A 19,652-nucleotide genomic window follows, 5' to 3' on the forward strand; every position below is an offset into this window, starting at 1 on the left:
ACAGTCAACAAAAAGGTGATGAATTTGGACAATGATTCAGTCAGTATTGAATTTAAAACAGTTCTATACTTTGACAAGATAAAATTTTGCGATTCACTTAATGGCTTGGAAAATTTCAAATGTCGTGCGTTGAGAAAGATTCTTTCGTATCTATTTCTATTACTATGTATATAGTACTACTTCTTTTTATAAAACACTCATTATTCGCTTGGAAATTCAATTCCACGAATACTTCAATGTTACAATACTAATTTATAATTATATATATTTACTAACTATACAATGTTAATTTACAAATTACATATTTCCGTTGTCCTTGTAAAACACGTATTCAAACAAGAAGAAAGAAAAAAAGAAAGAAAAAGATCCTTGAATAATGTAAACTACGACAAAAGATCAACGTTCTGCTTCAGAAATTACTCACATCACTGTCGTCTGTCACACATCATCGATCAAACTGAATTTTCCTAGTTTCGACGTGATCAATACAAATTGAATTTCGCGCGCCTCGATCGCGACTCGCGCGAAGGTGGTTACATGGTTCAAAAATGGAAATAATTTTCGGCTACGTGGTGGAAAGGAGTCTTCTCACGTACCGTTAGAATTTGTTATGTCAATCAAAACTGTTTTTCCCAGCTTTCGTACAGACTACGACTGTGTTCGATACGTGGAGGCAATTGTAACATCCGCAGGAAGCAATTACACACGGCCTGTCTCGATTAGAACAATCGATCGGAACCGCGGTTGGACTAAACGCTCGATGATCGGGACAAAAGAGACCCGATCAAGCTTTAGCTTCTCGTTTCAACGGGATTACGTAACGTTAATCGCTCGAAACGCGTTCGATTCAAAAACCGAGCTAGCGCTCTCTAGTAATTCGAGTAGTGGCTCGATTCGACGTGAATGCGTGTCTAAAATGCGAAAATATGATCGCATTTTGTTTGTCCTACGGTCGAAATTGTTTTCTTTTGCCTACCATTGGGAACCGTAATTCGATAGTCGAAATGTTACGAGTTTGAAAATTGATACGCTCGATACGCAAAATTGATTGGGAAGATAAATTTACTGCAGTTAAAGAATCTTATTATTATTTTCTATTTTGGAGTAAAAGTGTTAATTAACCCCTTGACCTACTATTTACGTTCGAGAATTTTGGGCAGCCTTCGAGCCATTCGCTCGAACGATGCCCGTAATATTTACGATTGGTCCGATCATCTACTACGGACTATGCCCGTAATATTTACGTTTGGCCCGATCATCGTACTACGGACTACGCTCGTAGTTGTAGGTTAAGGGGTTAAATATTTTGATATCGTATAGACAACATTAATTTTCATTTACCGTTAGAATTACTGATCTGTAATATGCTACGCAAATAAATATTTTACTCGTGGATAATTATAGGTAAAGAGATGTTAAATATAAATAGGCATTATGATAATGTCTTTTTTACCTGAATAAAAATCAGTGTTAATTATGTCAAAAGCATCTGCACTTTTACATATTTGTATAGGCATTATTGGATATTTGGATACATATTTCTATTAATTTCAATTTTTTACTGCAAATTGGCAAATATAGATTTGAAGTTCATGTAAAAGGGAACGTTAAATATTTTATATAACTTTGTAGAAGATTACCTTATTTTTATAACAAATTTCGACCGTTTAATCAAGAGTAATTTAGTTTGATTCAGACCAAAGGAATTTTTTTCGTAGCAGAGCTTTCAACTTCGTTATCCATCGATTCCCCGATATTTCCACCAAAGTTTGTTTTTCATTTTTCCCCGAAATCTGTTTACGTTTCAATATCGCTTATACACTTCTCGAGCTGCATTCCTCGGCGAAGGCCGCTATGCGCCTTCCTGCATGCAACCAGATAACCGAGCATGCATTTCAGCGTTTTCGAAACATTCTCTTCTATCCGTTAGCAGTTTGATCAGAAATTTAGAAGCGATGCAGATAAGCCCGAAACAAAACCGTTACCGTAAAGGAAAAAGAATAGTGCACCGAAAACTACAGATGAATATGTTTGTGATACCCAAGTTCGATATGAAAAGCAAACCTTATCATCAACACAAAAATCAGTAGATATAAATTGAGACACAGTTGAGTTTTTTGAAAAAAGGCTTGTAGTAAAAGTGTACTGTAGCTCATGGAAAGATTCGAGCACTTCTTCAAACCTTTCATGAACATATTACGTACATTATAAAATATTATAAAATATCTTAGAATAGAAGTTATAAAATATTTAGTATTAGTCGATCTTAGTCGAATCATGAAATCTAATTCATTTTCTAAATATAAAAATCACAAAGTTCTTTAAGATTATAATTATCAATTAAACCACAACTAATATTGAAAAACTAGAACCAGAACTTTCATGTCGCGTAATTTGACGAATTCATCGCTTTGTCTCTGTCCTTTTTTCGGAAATCTCAATTTAAAATATGTACATACATATATCTAAAGTAACACGTTACTGGAATCCATTTGTCAACGACGATTTAGAAAGCTCGCAAATCTCAAACGAACGTAGGAACATGGAACGGGTATAATCCACGCCAATATCGTATTTCTACCTTTCAGTCTTCAAATCTCTTTGAAACGCGAATTCGTGAGTTTTTCTGAAACAGCTTAACGGCGAGACGCTTATGAGCTAGTACATTCACACTTTATAGCCACGAGTAGCCACCAAATCTTGAAAACGTGCTATCTTCGAAAGCCTTCCAGGCAGACGTAAATATTCATGCCTGCTAAGCTACAGGACACGTGGAGAATCTTCTCCTCAGCCTCTTTCATCGTCTCGTTCGACGCTCGTTTTCTTTTTCCCTTTCGATTCCTTTCCTATCGTTTCGCGTGCCTTTTTTTCGCTTTGCACCGGTTCCTATTTAATATACAGTTCCAAAAATACATCCTGCTGTTTTCTGGCTCACGATTACGTTGCTGAAAGGTCAGAATCTTGTTTATTTCTGGTTAACGCCGTAACTCTTTTTCGAAGGCTCTTGGACCGATTGTTATCTCATGACAAAGAGAACTTTGACCGTACAACAGACACTGTGTGTGAATAGGATTCCTTGAGTGTCGAAAGTACTTTATGTGCTTTCGTCGCTTGGATGTTTGGCAATTATAGTGATTGGAGTGCACTACTTGCCGTAAGAATGTTATTGGAAACTGTTTGACTTTCTAGATTTTTATGAGTTCGTTTCTTGTCACAATGACTATTGCCTGAGAACCATAAATATAATAAAATTCTTCCTTTTTCTTCTAGAATTTCTTAGATTAATTAAATGCCATTAATTGGAATGTCAATGTATGTTATCGGGTTTTCGATATAAAATAATTTTTGATGTTCATAAAGAGCGTTAAATGCGTAAGGTACATGTAACTTCGAGTTGAAGCTTCCGTGTCATAAATTACATAAGTGCATAAATTGTATTTGTAAATTATAGTATATTTATGGCATACAAAAATACATGAAATACATATAATTTTCTAAAACGGATTACGAACTGCTCATACAGTGTCGACATTTCTCAAGCATTGGACACTTTTTTAATCAACACAATATCCGAAACAACGCATAGGTAAACTATTAATTGTTAACGTAAACCAAACAGTAAAATCAACGATTACAACAAAGCAATATAATTCACGTTTCCAATAACTCCATTCTCCAACTAAAACTATCTCAAAAAAAAAAAAAAGAAACAAGAAAGAAACGAAACCTCACAATGCAATCGTATAACACGCGTCAATTAAACGGTGTACGAGATGATGTTCATCATTGTCAGGAAATAGGAGACTCGAATGCAGCGATTGTGTCGCATTGCAACGACGCTACTTTGGTCTCTCCCTGGTGACGTTCGCTTTTCATTCGTGACACGAGACAAAGGAGTTACCACACCCTGGCTGCGTGCACGTTTTACGCTTAAAACACTTGTATCACGTGTCACGTAAGTCGAGGTATTGGATACGCGTGCCTCATGCCGAACGAACTATCGATAGCTAATAGTACGATCATTTTATTAGATTAGAACCGTCGTTTTCTTCGTAACGTATTCGTGTGTATTTCTCTGGCGTTGATTTCTATGCCTTGAAAATTAATCTGTTTCGTAGCCAGCCACGTTCGCCTGTTCCCGTTGATCGATGGGTTACTCGGTACATAATTTGAATGTGCTGGATTCACAGCACCGTGTAAATCCTATGTAAATTACCATTTAGTTGATGTAACTACTTAACCAGTTTGCTTGTATTCCATAGCGTGGGATAAGTTGGAAAGTTCGTTCTTTTTAGCGCGTTTTTATAATTTGTAATTAAATTTATGTTAAATATATGATAGGCTACATTGGGATGTTGCAGGGAGTAGCAATAGTCTACGCTTTTTACATTTTTGGATTATATTGTGTATAAGTTACGAAATATTTGTTGTTTTATATAATTGTACATTTCAATTTATATTTTATATAATTGGGAGTAGCAATGGTCTACGCTTTTTACATTTTTAGATCATATATGTGTATAAGTTAGGAAATATTTGTTGTTTTATATAATTTTATATAGTTATATTTATATTTATATTTTATATAATTATATAATTTTATTGTAGCAGTAATTTCTGCTGCTTTTTGAAAATTAAATTGTTTGGTTTTCCTACGGAATCTTTTTACGGTACAATAGATTGTACAAGTTATTTGTTAAATTGTTTAATTGAAAGTTACTGTGTGTCTTGTAACATAGAAACATTAGAAGAAGAAACTTGATTTTTTAAGTAATTCTTTAAGGAATGGTCCTACTTGTTATTTGTTTATTCCTGATTGCATTAGGATTTAGAGTAACTTCTGTGTAATATACAACATATAATGTGTACACAAATATATACTACTTAAACAACATTTTAACTTAAGCCAGCTCATTCATTACTGTATCCTAATATTTAGATTCTTGTTCTCATTTACTCTTTCTCTCTTTTCTTTTTTTGCCCATAGTTACGCATATTTCCATTTCGCGGGTTTCCACTTTCCATTCCGCCAAACCAGCCACCCCTCATCTGGGTTCAATTTAATTTCCACCGTAATTTGGTTTCAGTTTGCTTGAATTATGGCTGTCTGCATATTCGATGGTTTTTCGCGTCATTAAATCATTACGAGGCTAATGGTTTTCGTTAATTCACACAAACATAAAAAGTTGTATTTATCTGAACCTTTTTGCAATTTTTATACTGCAATATTTATACTAAAATTCTTGAGCAACGATATATAATTAACTAAAAGCAATTTAAACGTTTTAAACAGTCCATAAATTTGGTAAACCCTTAAAAGATTCTTCTAAGAAAACGATGCTCTATCTAATTGTTTCATGTACCATACCATTCAATCTGTTCCGGCACGTCCTTCCATTTTCAAGTTTTCATTGTAATTTTACAGCGATGACTTTTCTCGTTCGATTGTTTCTTATATTATTGATGTTTTGCAATTTCGCTCACCAGTGAACGATGAAATTAAACAATCGCCGTCTGTATTTGTCGGGACAGCGTTCGATAAATGGTAATTTTTATCGGCGCGATTTAATCGTCCCATAAATTAGCAACGTGGATTAATGAAACTCAGGAGTGTATCGCTGGAGGGTTCGTTCGTCGAAACTGTTTCATTAGCCGGCCGGAGCTAACGAACGAATTAATGATATAAAACTCGTTTTCGGTCCGCTATAATGGCACCTTGGGACTAACGGTCCATCGACCACTTTCGTCGCCGATCCTGATAAATGGTTAAACGTTCTCGTTATCATTCTACCCTACCACGATCGCATAAATTATATTTTAGGTAATATCTCGTCGATATATACCTTTTTATGTTCTGTTTATGTGTCTTCTTCCCATTTTTTACCATAAAAATGGCATCGAAGGGAAATGCTCGAGATTTCAGAGAAAATGTGTTTCTGGATGAGAACCTAATGTATTATAAAGTGAGCAGAATTAATTTGTCCATGTTGAGAGAGTGAGAGATAGCGAAGTGATAATGAGATTTTGAATAAAAAATATCTCTTTATTTGATAGTGAGATTTTGCAATATTTTGGAAAAAAATGTTATGAGCAAAATAGAGATAGTTGTAATAATTAAATTAATGCAGTGATTTAGTGGAAATTATGTTGTAATAGAAATGTTTTAAGCAAATTGTATCGGATATGACACAAAACCTTTAACAGTTCTTTCACAACGGATAGTTCGTATTCTTTTACAATTTCATTAACGAAAAAGTAGCTGCAAAATATAACTATATAAATAATTGTCAGGTGATTACCACATTAATAATGTAAAAAAATGATAATCATTTAAATCATATTGGTTCATAATCGAAAAATATCATTATAAACTCGTTAAATAGATTCTAAATAATGCTTGCGTATTGAATAAAACAATGAAATATGGAAAGATCAATTGATTCAAATGAAAACTGCTGTATTAAACATTATTCAACTTATCACGTGTTTATCAATTTTTAGTCCTATTAATTTTACGATTTATTTTACTAGAACCTGCACGGTTCTCGTTGAACACCGTTAATTTATTGATAAATTCAATTAAAGCAAAGTAAGTCGGATAAGGAGCTGGAATTGCGACCCAGTTTTTTGGATAATTGGAAACGATTGGGTAAAGGTAGTTAAGTATCTCTTTTTAACTGTTTTTCCTCTCATTCCTATCCTGTTAGGTTTTTCATTAATTGGAGACACTTTTCACTGGGCGATTGGATCGTCGCGGAGGGACTGTGTCTATACAGTTAACGAAGAATTTGAAGCGACTCAAACGAATGGAAATTAAAAGGCTGAAAATAATTAAAGCCGTTCCCATTACTTCGCAGTGATTGCTAGAAAAAAATTCTGATCGATTAAATTTTGAAACAAGTTTCAACCTTTCTGAATAATAAAAAATTATCCGAATCTATATATGTTCCTTTTTAAATACCGTAACGATCGATAGACGTTGTCTGGTCTGTACGACTACATGAAAGTCAATGACACTTCAAACCAGAACCATTAGATCAATCATCTTACTCAACTGTCTCGGTAACAGACGCGTCCATTTCGTTCTCTATATGAAACAGTCTTAAGATATTAATATGAGAGTCTAAAATATGTTTAATATATTGTATGCATGTATAATGTGTTTAGGATAATATATTACCATAATTGAAGAGAATTTATACTTCTAGTCGCGTGGCGGGGGAGGGAGGGATCATTAAGATCATATTTTTGACATTCAAGACCATTTGAAGGTTAGAATTGGTCATCGAGGTTGTGTAATTAAAGGTTTAAGCCATATGAACGCTATGTGGGGCCATTGAGGTCGTGTCATTTGAAAGAAGGTTCAAGATGCTTTAAAAGACACGAAAGAACGAAGAATGAAGGTCATTTAGGTCAAAGGCACGGAGAATTATCGAGGGTGCATCATTGCTGATTATTCATCGAGTGATATTGTCCATCGAGCGATTAGATAGAGTTAGACTGTCACAAATACAAATAATTATAATGTCATAATATAAATAAAATCAAATTTGAACGATATTTAATTCTGAATTCTTATAGCCACAAAGTAGACGTCTATGCTTGTGAGAATGGTATGTTTAAAATTTATTTAATATAAAGAATCCTATATTCTTAAACTTGACACTAATATAATCTGTATCCCCTTTTACCTGCAAAATTAGTCCACTTCGTCGTAAATCTCATTATCTATTCTACTAATGCATCTTCATCATATCTCATCACACTACGTCAACGTTGTTAGAAACGTAACTGGACGCAAAGATAGACAAAGAACCAGGGAACAAATGTAGCAGCGTTTTTAGCCCAGCGAAAATAAGGAACGTATTGTATTTTGTATTGCTCCATCGCCGGTTAAAGCGCTATCTGGTGACTTGTATCGGTTAATGGAGCTAGGTTTTGCGCTATCTAAAGACACAACAACGGTGATGCCCGCGTATTTGCCGCTTGTGACGAGATAACGTTTCGTCGAAACGAGGCTGAGAGCAAACGTGTACTGGGTGCTATCCAAGACGAAGATTAGGTAACGCGTTACTTTACCTTAATCTCCGTTCGTGTGCTTGCCGTCGTTTTTTAAAGTTACTCGAGAACTAAAAAGAGCTGGCCAGTCGCACGAGACATGCTTTCTTAGCCGTGAGAAGCTTGTAATTTGCACCGTGTAATTTTACAGTCAACGAAAGGCAAAAGTGATTAAAGAAGGGAAACGCGGATATTCAGCATGTTTAATGGTGTCGAAAGAGTGGATTGGATTTTTTATTACTCTTGAAAATCTCCAGGGTAGTAGAAATGACCAGGCAACTCACCCATAACTGGTCTAATGTTATTCCTGAAATTTTACAAGTCACAAGTTGCAAATTATCGAATAAATTCTCTCGCATAACAGCAAGAAGTTTTATTAGGAAATTTTGTAAACTACAAGTCAGATGATTACTCTGTTTGTCATTAAGTAGTAAAATTGTGAAAGAGAAATATGTAAACTATAACGTGTTAATTCATTAATATCACTGGTCGATAAATTGTCGTGTAATTAAGTAGATGCTATGATTTAATTGCTGATGAAACATAAAATCTGAATGAGATTCGAAATTTAGATCTCCTAATGTTTATGATTTTTGTGAAATAATGTATTCTTGCTGCAGGCAGTTGAATATGAATAAAGGGGTTTGCGTTTTATGCGCATGGTATATCACTATGATGTTTTACTAATCAGATAGAATAAGAAAAATGCGGAAGCTAAGAGGAATGATTTATTTCACCCCTACGAAACATTTCGTCGTATCGGAGCAATAAGAATATTCTTTCTGCTATTACCTACGCAATACTTCAAAACGCAAAAAAAAACTACTCCATTAAAGCTCTGAGAAAATATGAATGGAAAAATGACTAAGGAAGTATATCATTACAGAAGTTCTCAAGATAATTCGTTAATAAACGATAAAATTCCAAGAATCGCGCAGTGAAACATACACTGTACAAAGCGCATTATGCTTCTTAGTGTTACTAAATTCTCCATTCCCACTTTAATTTCAATTCTCATCCTCTTCTCTGTCTTCTCGTTAACATTCATTCTCATTAGTATGCACGCTTAATCCCACCCTATTCATAAACTACCTTGAGAAATAAAAATTTGACAAATACATACTTAGAAAACCGTGCACACCCGACCTTACCGTATTCGTTAATTACCTTGAAGAATAAAAATTGAACATAATAGCGCCCTTTCTTTCCATACACCGCGCAAAATACCTCGCTGCTCTCGCCAAGTTAGCGCCAGGTAAAAAAAAACACGAAAAAGGAAAGTGTCTCGACTGGTTAGAAGGACCGAGGTGGTGACACCGGTATATTCATGGTTCTTCAACTCGCGTCACGTCGATCCTTAGGGTTCAAGGTTTCCTCGTGTCGGCACACCACGGAGGATTCCCTTTCATTCTCATCCTGGCGTAAAAAGTTGACTGCAGCAGCGATTTTCCTATCGATATCCCCACCACCTTTCAGAAATCTGGCATAGAGTGCTGATGAGGGGGATGGGAGGGTGTTGTCGAGCTAGTTTGTGGCACAGTCTGCTCGTAATTAGCGCCACGAGATGAATCAGTTTCCTATTATAATTAGCCGCAAGCCGGAAAGAACGAAGTAGGTAGTTACACCCCTTTACACCTGCTCACAGGCTCGTCTTCTGGGTGTTATTGACACTGTCGCTCCCATCGTGCCGCCGTACAATGTACTTTTCCCTTTCCCTCCAGTCGACACCTCGGTTGCTCAAATTAAATGGGCATTTCCCAGCTGCGCCTCCTGTTTTGTTCAACTTACGACGACACTGATTTTCCTCTCGTTTTTTTTTTTCGTGCCACGAAATGAGGATGGAGCGCAGTGAATCATCAGGCTGCGGATTTTTCTGCATCTTTGTATTTTTATGAATGTCACTAAGGAAATGGAAACCTGAATAGAAATTTGTTTCATCGTGTTCGTACCTTCGATTAACAAATAATTACAGAATTTATTCATTTTTTCGATTTGATTCTTCCTTCATAGAATATTCGATGGAATTATTATATTCGCATAATGTATGGAACTATAATATTCATTGTCGTAAATGTTCGACGTTAGCTATCGTATATTACGTGAATCGCTAATTCATATCTCGACGTATTTATTTATTAGCTTTCTCATATCTTTCTTTGTAAATTACGTAGAAAATCAACAAATTTATTTATTTTCAAACTAGTTGGCGAGTGCGAACGATCGTGTGCTGCTGAATACGGATTGACTATGTTGGGCAAAGTTTCAGATTAAAATGTCGAGTGTACGAAACAGGAAAGAATCGTTTTGCTTCCGTAAACGAGCATGCTCGCGTTTAAATGAAGCTCTTGTGTCTCGTTAGTGAAGCAATCGTCTCTATCGCACGGCTCACAATACGCTTTTCTTCTGTCTGTCACGACTGCTTCGTCGGCTGAATCGTAGTTTTATGTAGCTGCGCGTTTTTAAGCGGAGAAATTGACGCGATCGTCACGAGACGAAGAGCGACACTATAGATTTCTTTTGTTGCAGCTGTTGCTTGAATGCAACGAGTTCGAGAGCGAAGAACTCTAAGTTTGATAAGACATAGAAATTAATTACACGTTATATATAAATTTAGAAAGTTTCGGTTAAAATTAATTATATTATTTTTTCCATCTCTGTAATTTGAATTTTATGCGATAAAGAACTACATATTTTAATAATAATAACGTTAATTTACGTATAAGTCAAATAATATAAATTTTTCCGATCTATACACGAAGATTTACATAATATTGAATTCTAGTTAATATTAGACTTGTAACTAATGAAATAATTGAATGAAATAATGAGAACGTACCAGCAGTTTAGTTTTAATTATTTTGTAAAAAGATTGCACAAAGTAAGAAGATACTAACAATCGAATAGAAAAGTAATATCACTCTATAAATGGAACAGTTGTAAAAAAAAAGTGGTCTGATATCTTCGTATTATATATTTAACGTGAAAGTTATTAAGATATCTTGTAGATCTCTTATGATTTCATGTATAACATAAAGAAGATTTCTATACAAATTGTATTAGCATGAAATTTTGGCGTTAAATCGTGAGTCACTCGTCCGAAACGGAGAACTGGTTGGCCTATTTCCGTTTGGTTACAAATCCCACGCAATCTCGTAATTTCAATTAGTCCTACGCTTCGGTTTCCTGTTCGAATTATTACGGTGGACACATTGCAACCGCGTTTGCCCCAAATCATTAACGCAATTCCTCCGTTATACCCTTACATCAAAACCCCATCAATATATCACGTTACACAGCAGAAGCACAAAAACTACGATCAGGGTGGCCAGCAAATACCAGAAATAATTTTGTAAGCCACACGTTCCTCGTGATCAAGAAAACGTTATTTCTCGAAAACATTCGAAACAAAAGACGACCTGGCTATCCATCTGGTGGCACGTGGCCGATCTGCACCTGACACAATCTTCCTTCAGGATTTAGTCGTGCGATCAGTGAAACATTGGTGCAGGCAGTAATAACGACGCGTGCCTTTTCTGAAACATCTGCCTAGTTAGATGCACATGCACATGTTCGTTCTGCAGCGAGATTCGCTCGAAGACGATCTGTTGGCATTTTGGATGGTCCCCGGTACCATCCGTGCACTTCCACTACGCCCACCCGATCATTGTTACACAAACGAGGTCAATTTCGTATTCATTGTGAAGTCTGTTAATCATTGTCTACGTGACGGGGTCCTTTGTTATTTTTTCTCATCTCTGATTTATGCTTCAAAGTACCGTGATACGATTAATCATTGTTAATTAAAGACTAGGGCAATTTTTTCTTGTTTGCTCCTTTGTTTGATGTGTGCTGTCTTCGTTAATCCTTATTTGTTGCTGATTGTATTATATATCTTTATTTGGTAGGTATTATGAATTGAAAATTTTCATCTTTAGTAGTATGTCAACTTTAATATGAAAATTAATGAAATATTTCGATGTAGTGTGGGTCAGGTTTAATTCGTATATTTAATCAAAAGTTACTGATATTGAAGTTGAAATTAAATTTGTACTTCCATTATGAAAAGACATAGTCACAGTGATCTTCCCAATGAGAATATAAATTAAAAACTACATCACAGTATTCTATTACACATGACTATAATGGTCACAAACAATAAAATTACCTGCAATGTATTTATCTGCAATTGAAGTACACCTTGTCAAAAATCAGCAAATATCCAGATATTTTTAAAGTATCTAAGATAGCGTACAAACTATATAAAAATCACGACATCTGCAAATCGCTGTAAAATAGTCCTTCGTTTCCGGTTTCGAGAAAAATCTACTCGCAGAACCTTCTGATAGACCTTCTGATAAACACTTAAATTATTCTAAAAAGTGAGCTACGTATTTCGTAAACGATTTAGAAAAATCTGATTGCTCCTGACTCGATGTACGAAACGAACCCTTTTGTGACAACGAATCGGTGAATGTCGGGGTCTGAAAGGTCCCGTTGATGTCACAAGTCGCTGGCCCATGAATCCGGGTCTCGTTTCGGGGACAATAGGCGAAGAAGTTACGTTTCTGTCGACCCATAGCTGCCGACCCTGAGGAAAAAACGCGTGCATCGTTAATGGCGGATGGAACCTGCCGTACGCGATTCGGCCTCTCGGGGCAGCAGGTGTCTGGGAAGGGAATTACTTCTCTGACTCATCGCCAGGTGATGTCTACCGCGGCGCGAGGAAGGAACCGGAAGCTCCTGCACAGAAGGCGAACCGTTCCTTCCAGACGTTATGGGGACTGAAAGTAGTGCTTTCCTCGTTATCCATGCTTTAGATCTCGAGACAACCATTGGAACACTCGTTATCTTTTTATAATCGAATTAATTTGAATACTGTATCGCATTGATTAATTAGCTTCTAGATTGTGTGGTTCTATTTTGTATTCATCCATTTGTTACATCATATTTTTGTTTTTTCTTTTTTTGGTAGATTCTGTGGTCTAATTTTAAGGCTGAAACTAAACGGTGTTTCAAATGTTTTGCATAGAATAAAATATATGGATTTGGAGACTTCAATTATTACTATGAAATTTCTATACGTAGAATTCTAGAGTCGTACGATGTCCAAAGGAAGACAATTGCAGCTAATAAACCAAACTTAATTATTCAGTAGTTTCCCTATTTTTCTTTCTTTTCTTCTTAGAATTTTGATTCGATTGTTGATTTATTTGACAGAGTCACTCGATATCAGATATTTTATAAATTGCTTTATATTTTTTCACGTTCCCTAAAACTGAGTTTTTTATTTCTTTGCAATTCAATTAAATCCAATAATACGTTAAACGCTCTAAAAATCGAACGGAAGTATCGAAAATTATATACGAAACTTCCCTAATATATCTGTCGTTCCGCAACAGCTCGCAAACACATGTAGATTACGTTACGCCTATCACCAGCAGCGAACATTATAAATTTTCTGGCAGCGTACGTTTTGCACGTTCGATACGTACGAACAATAAAACTCGAGAGGCTCGATTGCACAACGGTAGCCCACTCGAGTGTTAGGAGGGGAACAAGGAGAGACACAAGAAGAAGAAGAAGAAGCAGAAGAGGAGGCGGAAGAGCTGAAAGAGGAATATACAAGTGGTGGAAAGGGGGCTAAGACGGTGTGCTCTGGCAAAAGGGAGAAGAATAACCGTGACTTCGTCTACGAACCGCGTGTGGGAAAACTCCGCGATGCGAGACTGAGAAACGCGTGCGTTCGATCGTGAATTCGCACGTGCGTGAGTACGTGTTCGTCGATGTGATCCCGTATACTATACACTGTACACCCACGCGAGTCGCATGCGTATCGTTGTTCGCCTCTCTTCGTTTTCCTATGCGACCCCGACAACCAGTCGCCGGTGAACGTGCCACTTGATTGACTTTTTTAATCAGTCGAATGAGTCGTGTTACGATTTTTAATTCAATCGAGTTTTACAGCTATGAACGTTTTGTTGGGCTTTTCTCATATGTACTGTATATTTATACGTACTATACATGTATATATATTTATACTTTTTCTTAAGGATAAGACTTTTAGAGATTAAGGCTTTCGCAGTTGATTCTGAAATCTTTTAAATATGTATTTGTTAACCTTTGGGAGAAATATTTTGTTGCTTTTAGCGACTTAGAAGATTGTTTGAATATATAAAAATTCTTGATTATATTCTTTATCTTATTTTTTAATTGCAGAATTGCGGACGAACGGATCTACAACGAATTCGTTGTTTATACGTTCTTTGTACATTAATGTTCGTAGTTATCAAACCTTGTGGATTTGCATAGCAGCTAGTTCTTTGTCTTTAGGTTATTTAAATTACAAATTGCGAATGAGATAAAGAATGTTCTTTTAAACTGATAGAAAGGCTACCGCTATTAATTTCAACCATCTAAAACTGGTTGACATATCACCAAGTCATGTAAATCATAATACATATCCTTGTTAAATGATGTCATTATTACTGACACTAAATTGAATTCGATCATTGTTCTCCCATAACTAATAGTTTTCTGGGATAATACAGGAAATATAGATTGTAATTTCATGATTATGAAATATATACATGAATGTTATATTTTTTATTTAAATGTTTTCGTTAGATTTGTTGGTACAATTAATGATAAAATGTATTGTTTACAGTACAATTTTATATTAAAAAAACTCATGACATATTTCCTTTAACTCTGTATAAATCTGTAAATGACGTTGATTTTTTAGAAACTGTTACTTATATACGTTGGATCATACACTATAGCATATATCACTTATAAATACAAAAGTATACTTCAATTCTTATTATCGCTAACGCTTTGTCAACGCTTCTACTATAGTTTCCTCGACATTAATTCCTTAACACGGATACGATTACCGTACTGACAAATTTCACTTCTTCACGGCGTATCATCTAATCTTCTCACGGACGAGGTCCATTCACGCTCTATCTTACGTACTGTAAGCAACCCATAGAAAATTCCAAGTTCACGCATCATGTACCAGTATTACCTTTTCATAGTCGTCTCGCCGACAGAGACTCGGTTCAGCAACTCGATATTCCACCCTCGTTCCTTCACCACGTTCCTCGTAGCTCTAAATTTTCTAGGCCGCAGCTCATGCAACGCTTGCCGCTTTAATTCGACTGTCTTTCCACAAAATCCCTCTTCCTATCTTCTTGCTTCAGCGAATTTTCTTACGCGGATCAACCAGTGAAATCTAACGCTCTCGACGCTTCGACGGCTCCCAGAGAATCTTTCCTGCGAGTCTTCGCACCTTCCTCCATTTCTTAGCGGACCAGAACTGTCTCACTGATCTCAGGTTGTGAGAATGTCGTCGATGATCCTGTATATCGTGTACGTAATACGCGCGTCTAATCCTCGTATATCATTGATATATACGGTGACCGATTTTTCGACAGCAACTTTCGAGAAGTAATAAAATATGGTTTGGATATGTTTAGGGGCATTCAGTTGTTTCGAATGTTTGAAGAATATGATATAATTAGAGAATTAGGTAAATAAATAGTATAATACAAGCTTGTAGTATTATATTTCTTTTGTTTTACGATTCTATAGAGATATAGAGGGTATCTTTTTAAAATTTATTTGGTTGTTTAAATGGCTAAATTATTCATCAAACTCTTGATGTCTATAATTATATAGTATTATTGAATCCTACTCTTTATTCGATTTTATTGACAATAACGTTAATCGAAGTATCCTTCATCAAGTTCAATAATTCTAGTGTTAAATTATCGATACTAAAGCTCGTTCAACTTCCATTTTCACTTTAACGTGCAACAAGACTCTTCCTCTACAACGCTCCATTATCTCCTCTATTATATTTTTTTCACTATGATGCACAAGGTAGTTACAATTTATTATACTTAATTAATAAGTACTTCCTTATAGGTGGTTTGTGTTGCCTTTCGTACTTTTCGAACAGCATTACGTAATCTAGACTGATGACTAGATGATGACGATTGATTCATTACTGTGCCTGTGCTCTTCTTCTGGTAATTAGAAAAAGTGAGAAACACAAGAAACTTGAAAGAGTTGACGATGATAAAGCTGCTTTTAATAGCAAGGGGAAAGTAACCTGGCATATTCTAATTGATTTTGGGCATCGAAAGCGTGACAGAAGAGGAACTTCTTAACTTTACTATCCAATCTTGAAAACGAAATGTTTTAATCAGATTTATTTATTATTTTTATTATTGTTTATCAGAGTTCCATAAGAGAACGATTACTAACAACGTTTTGCTTATATTTACGATAAGCAGTTAGTGTCATTCCATGTCATCCAGCAGATAGCTAAAGGCTGGTTGCGGGATTTAATTTGCTGCTTGAAATAATTGGAGGATTATTTACTTGAGTTGGCCGAGTTAACAAGCCGTGTAAACGAAGCGGTAAAGTATTTTATTTGTTTGCAAAGAGGCGATTGGAAATTGGATTTAATCTATCAAATCTTTATTTATTGGTACACTAATATTAAACGGAAATTAAAATAAATTGATACGAATGCTATTGATTTGTTTGTCGATTTCACTTTAATCGATAGTACTTGTTTGAATTTTATTAAATCGCCAATCTAAGATCCATTGGAGCAATTCTATCAGAGTAACATAATCGAAATTGTTTATCTAACGATTAAATATTAAAAGTTTATGAAATTAAAAGCAAAGTACAGTACAGTATATATAAATATAGGAAACGGTCTGAGAATATATGAAATATACAAAACGTAAGGAAATATGTTTCATTATAACGAAAGATTATGAGAAAGTATAATAAAGAGCACTAAACCTTATTTCCTGTAAGAGCGGTTTGATACTTTTTGCTTTAGTAAAATATTCACATGTGCGTGGCTCGCATGAATCATTTTCAAATATTCCATTCATTTCATTTCTGCTTCTCATCATATACACATGTTCTATCCATTCTCAACTATATTCGATCAAGTTGTATATACTTGTAATTCCTCCTGGCAAATGATATATTGCTTACCTATACAAAAAGGCAGTAGCTGCAAGAAAGGGTGAAGCGAATTTCTTTGTGCCTATAAATACTTAATTGTGAGATTTTACCTCTTGATTCAATGGATAAAGGCAGTACGGTATAATATTTTTTTTTAAAAGTCAATAATATACTCTTATTGCCTGTACATGGCAGAACATAGTGTGTTGAAGGAATTGTAAAAGTTTATATTAATTCTTCACTAATTGGTTATTTAATAAATACTATCTTTCGATTAGAAATTAATTCGTTTCTTTTTTTACAAAATCGCCTATCGAAATGTATCTCTATCATTGATAATCAATTCAAAATAATTTTCTTCGCAAGCTGGAAGAAATTCGCGTCTAAAATCAGCCAGAAAAATGTATATCTGTTAGACGATATTTAATACAAAACGATGTTTCTCGCAAACTGAAATAGCTCACTCGTTAAAGCGTTAAACAGCCTATATTTCTTTCGCTATCAAATAAATTCAAACCGAGCAACTCAATCTAATCCCGTATTTACGACTACACATCTACGTACGTTCTCCTAAATGATTCATGCAAAGTACTCAACAAACATATAAATCATCACGTCGATCGTGTAGATCGGACTTCGTCATCACGTGCAACACCAAGCGAAGGGTGTAGCGGAACGAATCGAAAGGTTAATGCGCTCGAAACCCGTTTCATTCGGCCTAGTTCCAAAAGCATGTAAGTAACAAACGTTTGTCGAGTCCATTGTGCGACGGTCTCTGATCGCTTTGGCCTAACAAGAACTCATGGTGAAACGTGTCGAGGTCAGAGCGCACGTTTCTAACGAGGTTCTGCTCCGTTTCGTTTTAATCGATAATTCAGTTTGTATCTCCTGAACAAACTCATTCTCGTGGATGTTATACCTATATATAAGTACAATGCACGCTGACTGCTACCAATGATGTCATAGTATCCGCGTAATCCCACGCCCACGCCTACCCGATTACCAGAAGCTGTTAGCGAGCCCTTGCCATCCTATGAAGAGACCTGGTTGTACGTGGTCGAATCGAGTCACGTTTTACGAGGATTGCATCTCGACCTGGCGAAACTGGATCGCCCCACTTTGTTCGGAGAGCTGAATCTTGGAAAACGTGCGCCGAGTTGCTCGTTTCGAAGTTGCAATCACCCCTAATGTTCGCGAAACGTTCTTGTTCTTAACACATTTTGTACCCGGTGATTTAACGAAACATAAAAGTGAAGAACCGCGAGCCTCTGCAATTAAGAGTAGAGCTACCGACGATTGAGATGTAAATTATCTCGCAGCGAAATGAAAACGGAAAAATATGAAAACGATGTAAGGTATTCCTTACTGATAATTAGACTCGGGTAGTCGGTTTACATAGTTATATTTCAACTACTGTATTCCTGTTTTGTTTGATTGAGTTTTGAATTGCGATGACGATAAGTCTTTCGTAAGATAAAGTTAATTAAGGTAGAAAAATTTTTTTTTATAATATGTCAGCAAAGGATAAGTAATAAATTGATATCAATCAGAAATGTTTTAGTGTCTTCTTTTTAGTTTAATTCAATTCTTTGTTTTACTGAAAATTACAAAGGTATCCTTCTAAATCTGCATAGAGATTTATAAACTCTAATTACCTTCATTTCACGAATTAACTACGATATTCTTTCTGTTCTCAAAAAATATAATATGCCGCCGAAATTACTAATTAAAATGCTAATTAAAATATACTACTTATAGATTCACAAATTTCTAAAAAGAGGCGTATCTTAATCTTTTATTACATTGAGACCAAAATAAAGAAAAGGTTGTTCGGCTGAACGCAACGAAACAACTTTCAGAGATTTCGTGAATCTCATTTCAAGAAATGTCGTTCTGTAATCATTCTATTTAAGACGGTTATGCCACAGGTTTTTTTCTTCCTCCATTCCCATTCGAGGGTCAACTTCTGCAACAAAGTAATTAGCTTGCAAGAGACGAAAAGTAGCTTTCTAACAACGAGAGCTAACGTTTACGCGGTATTTTCATCCGCGTCCGTGTACACTGTGGGTGCGGTCGCGTGTTCGAGCGTAGAGTCGTAGAAAGAAGAAAAAGAAAAATGGCGCAACCAGTAGTTAGCTGCTGCTTGATAGGCATAGCACGGTTCCCTTGCGGTTCTTCTTGTTTCACGGTTATTCGATGCATTCCTTTAGGATTCGAAAGCAATATTCTTGCTCTACACTCGCAGATGCACACATCCTGATGTTGCTCGCCTCGTTGTTTTTCAGCGAACGTTATTTCACCGATCTCATCCTCGAGCGCAAGTCTCTCTGATTTGTGGAACTCTGACTTATCGATCATCGACTTGTTTCTTTCTTCGATTCGCTTCTAGTACAGTTCCGCTAATACGATTATAACTTTCGAATTCGATTAAATTGGCCGTAGCTTGGAAGAGATCGTGCGCGGAAATAGTGGAATTTCTTGTTCGTTCTAAAGGATGTGTGTTGAGAGTAGAATGTACTATACTGGTTATATCGAGTCGGAGTTATATCCATTTAGTCAATGGATCGAACCTTATTTATGATTCCTTAAATGCTCGTATA

The 19,652-nt window shown here is 35.7% G+C and overlaps 1 protein-coding gene across 5 annotated transcripts in view; it reads left to right on the forward strand.

The window, feature by feature from the left end:
• LOC122566427 overlaps positions 1-19,652 on the forward strand; it is a 132,470-nt gene that overhangs the window by 41,108 nt on the left and 71,710 nt on the right. The gene's annotated exons all lie outside the window — the stretch shown is intronic.

This window comes from Bombus pyrosoma, linkage group LG4, assembly GCF_014825855.1.
Source record: "Bombus pyrosoma isolate SC7728 linkage group LG4, ASM1482585v1, whole genome shotgun sequence".
In the NCBI taxonomy this organism is placed as follows: domain Eukaryota; kingdom Metazoa; phylum Arthropoda; class Insecta; order Hymenoptera; family Apidae; genus Bombus; species Bombus pyrosoma.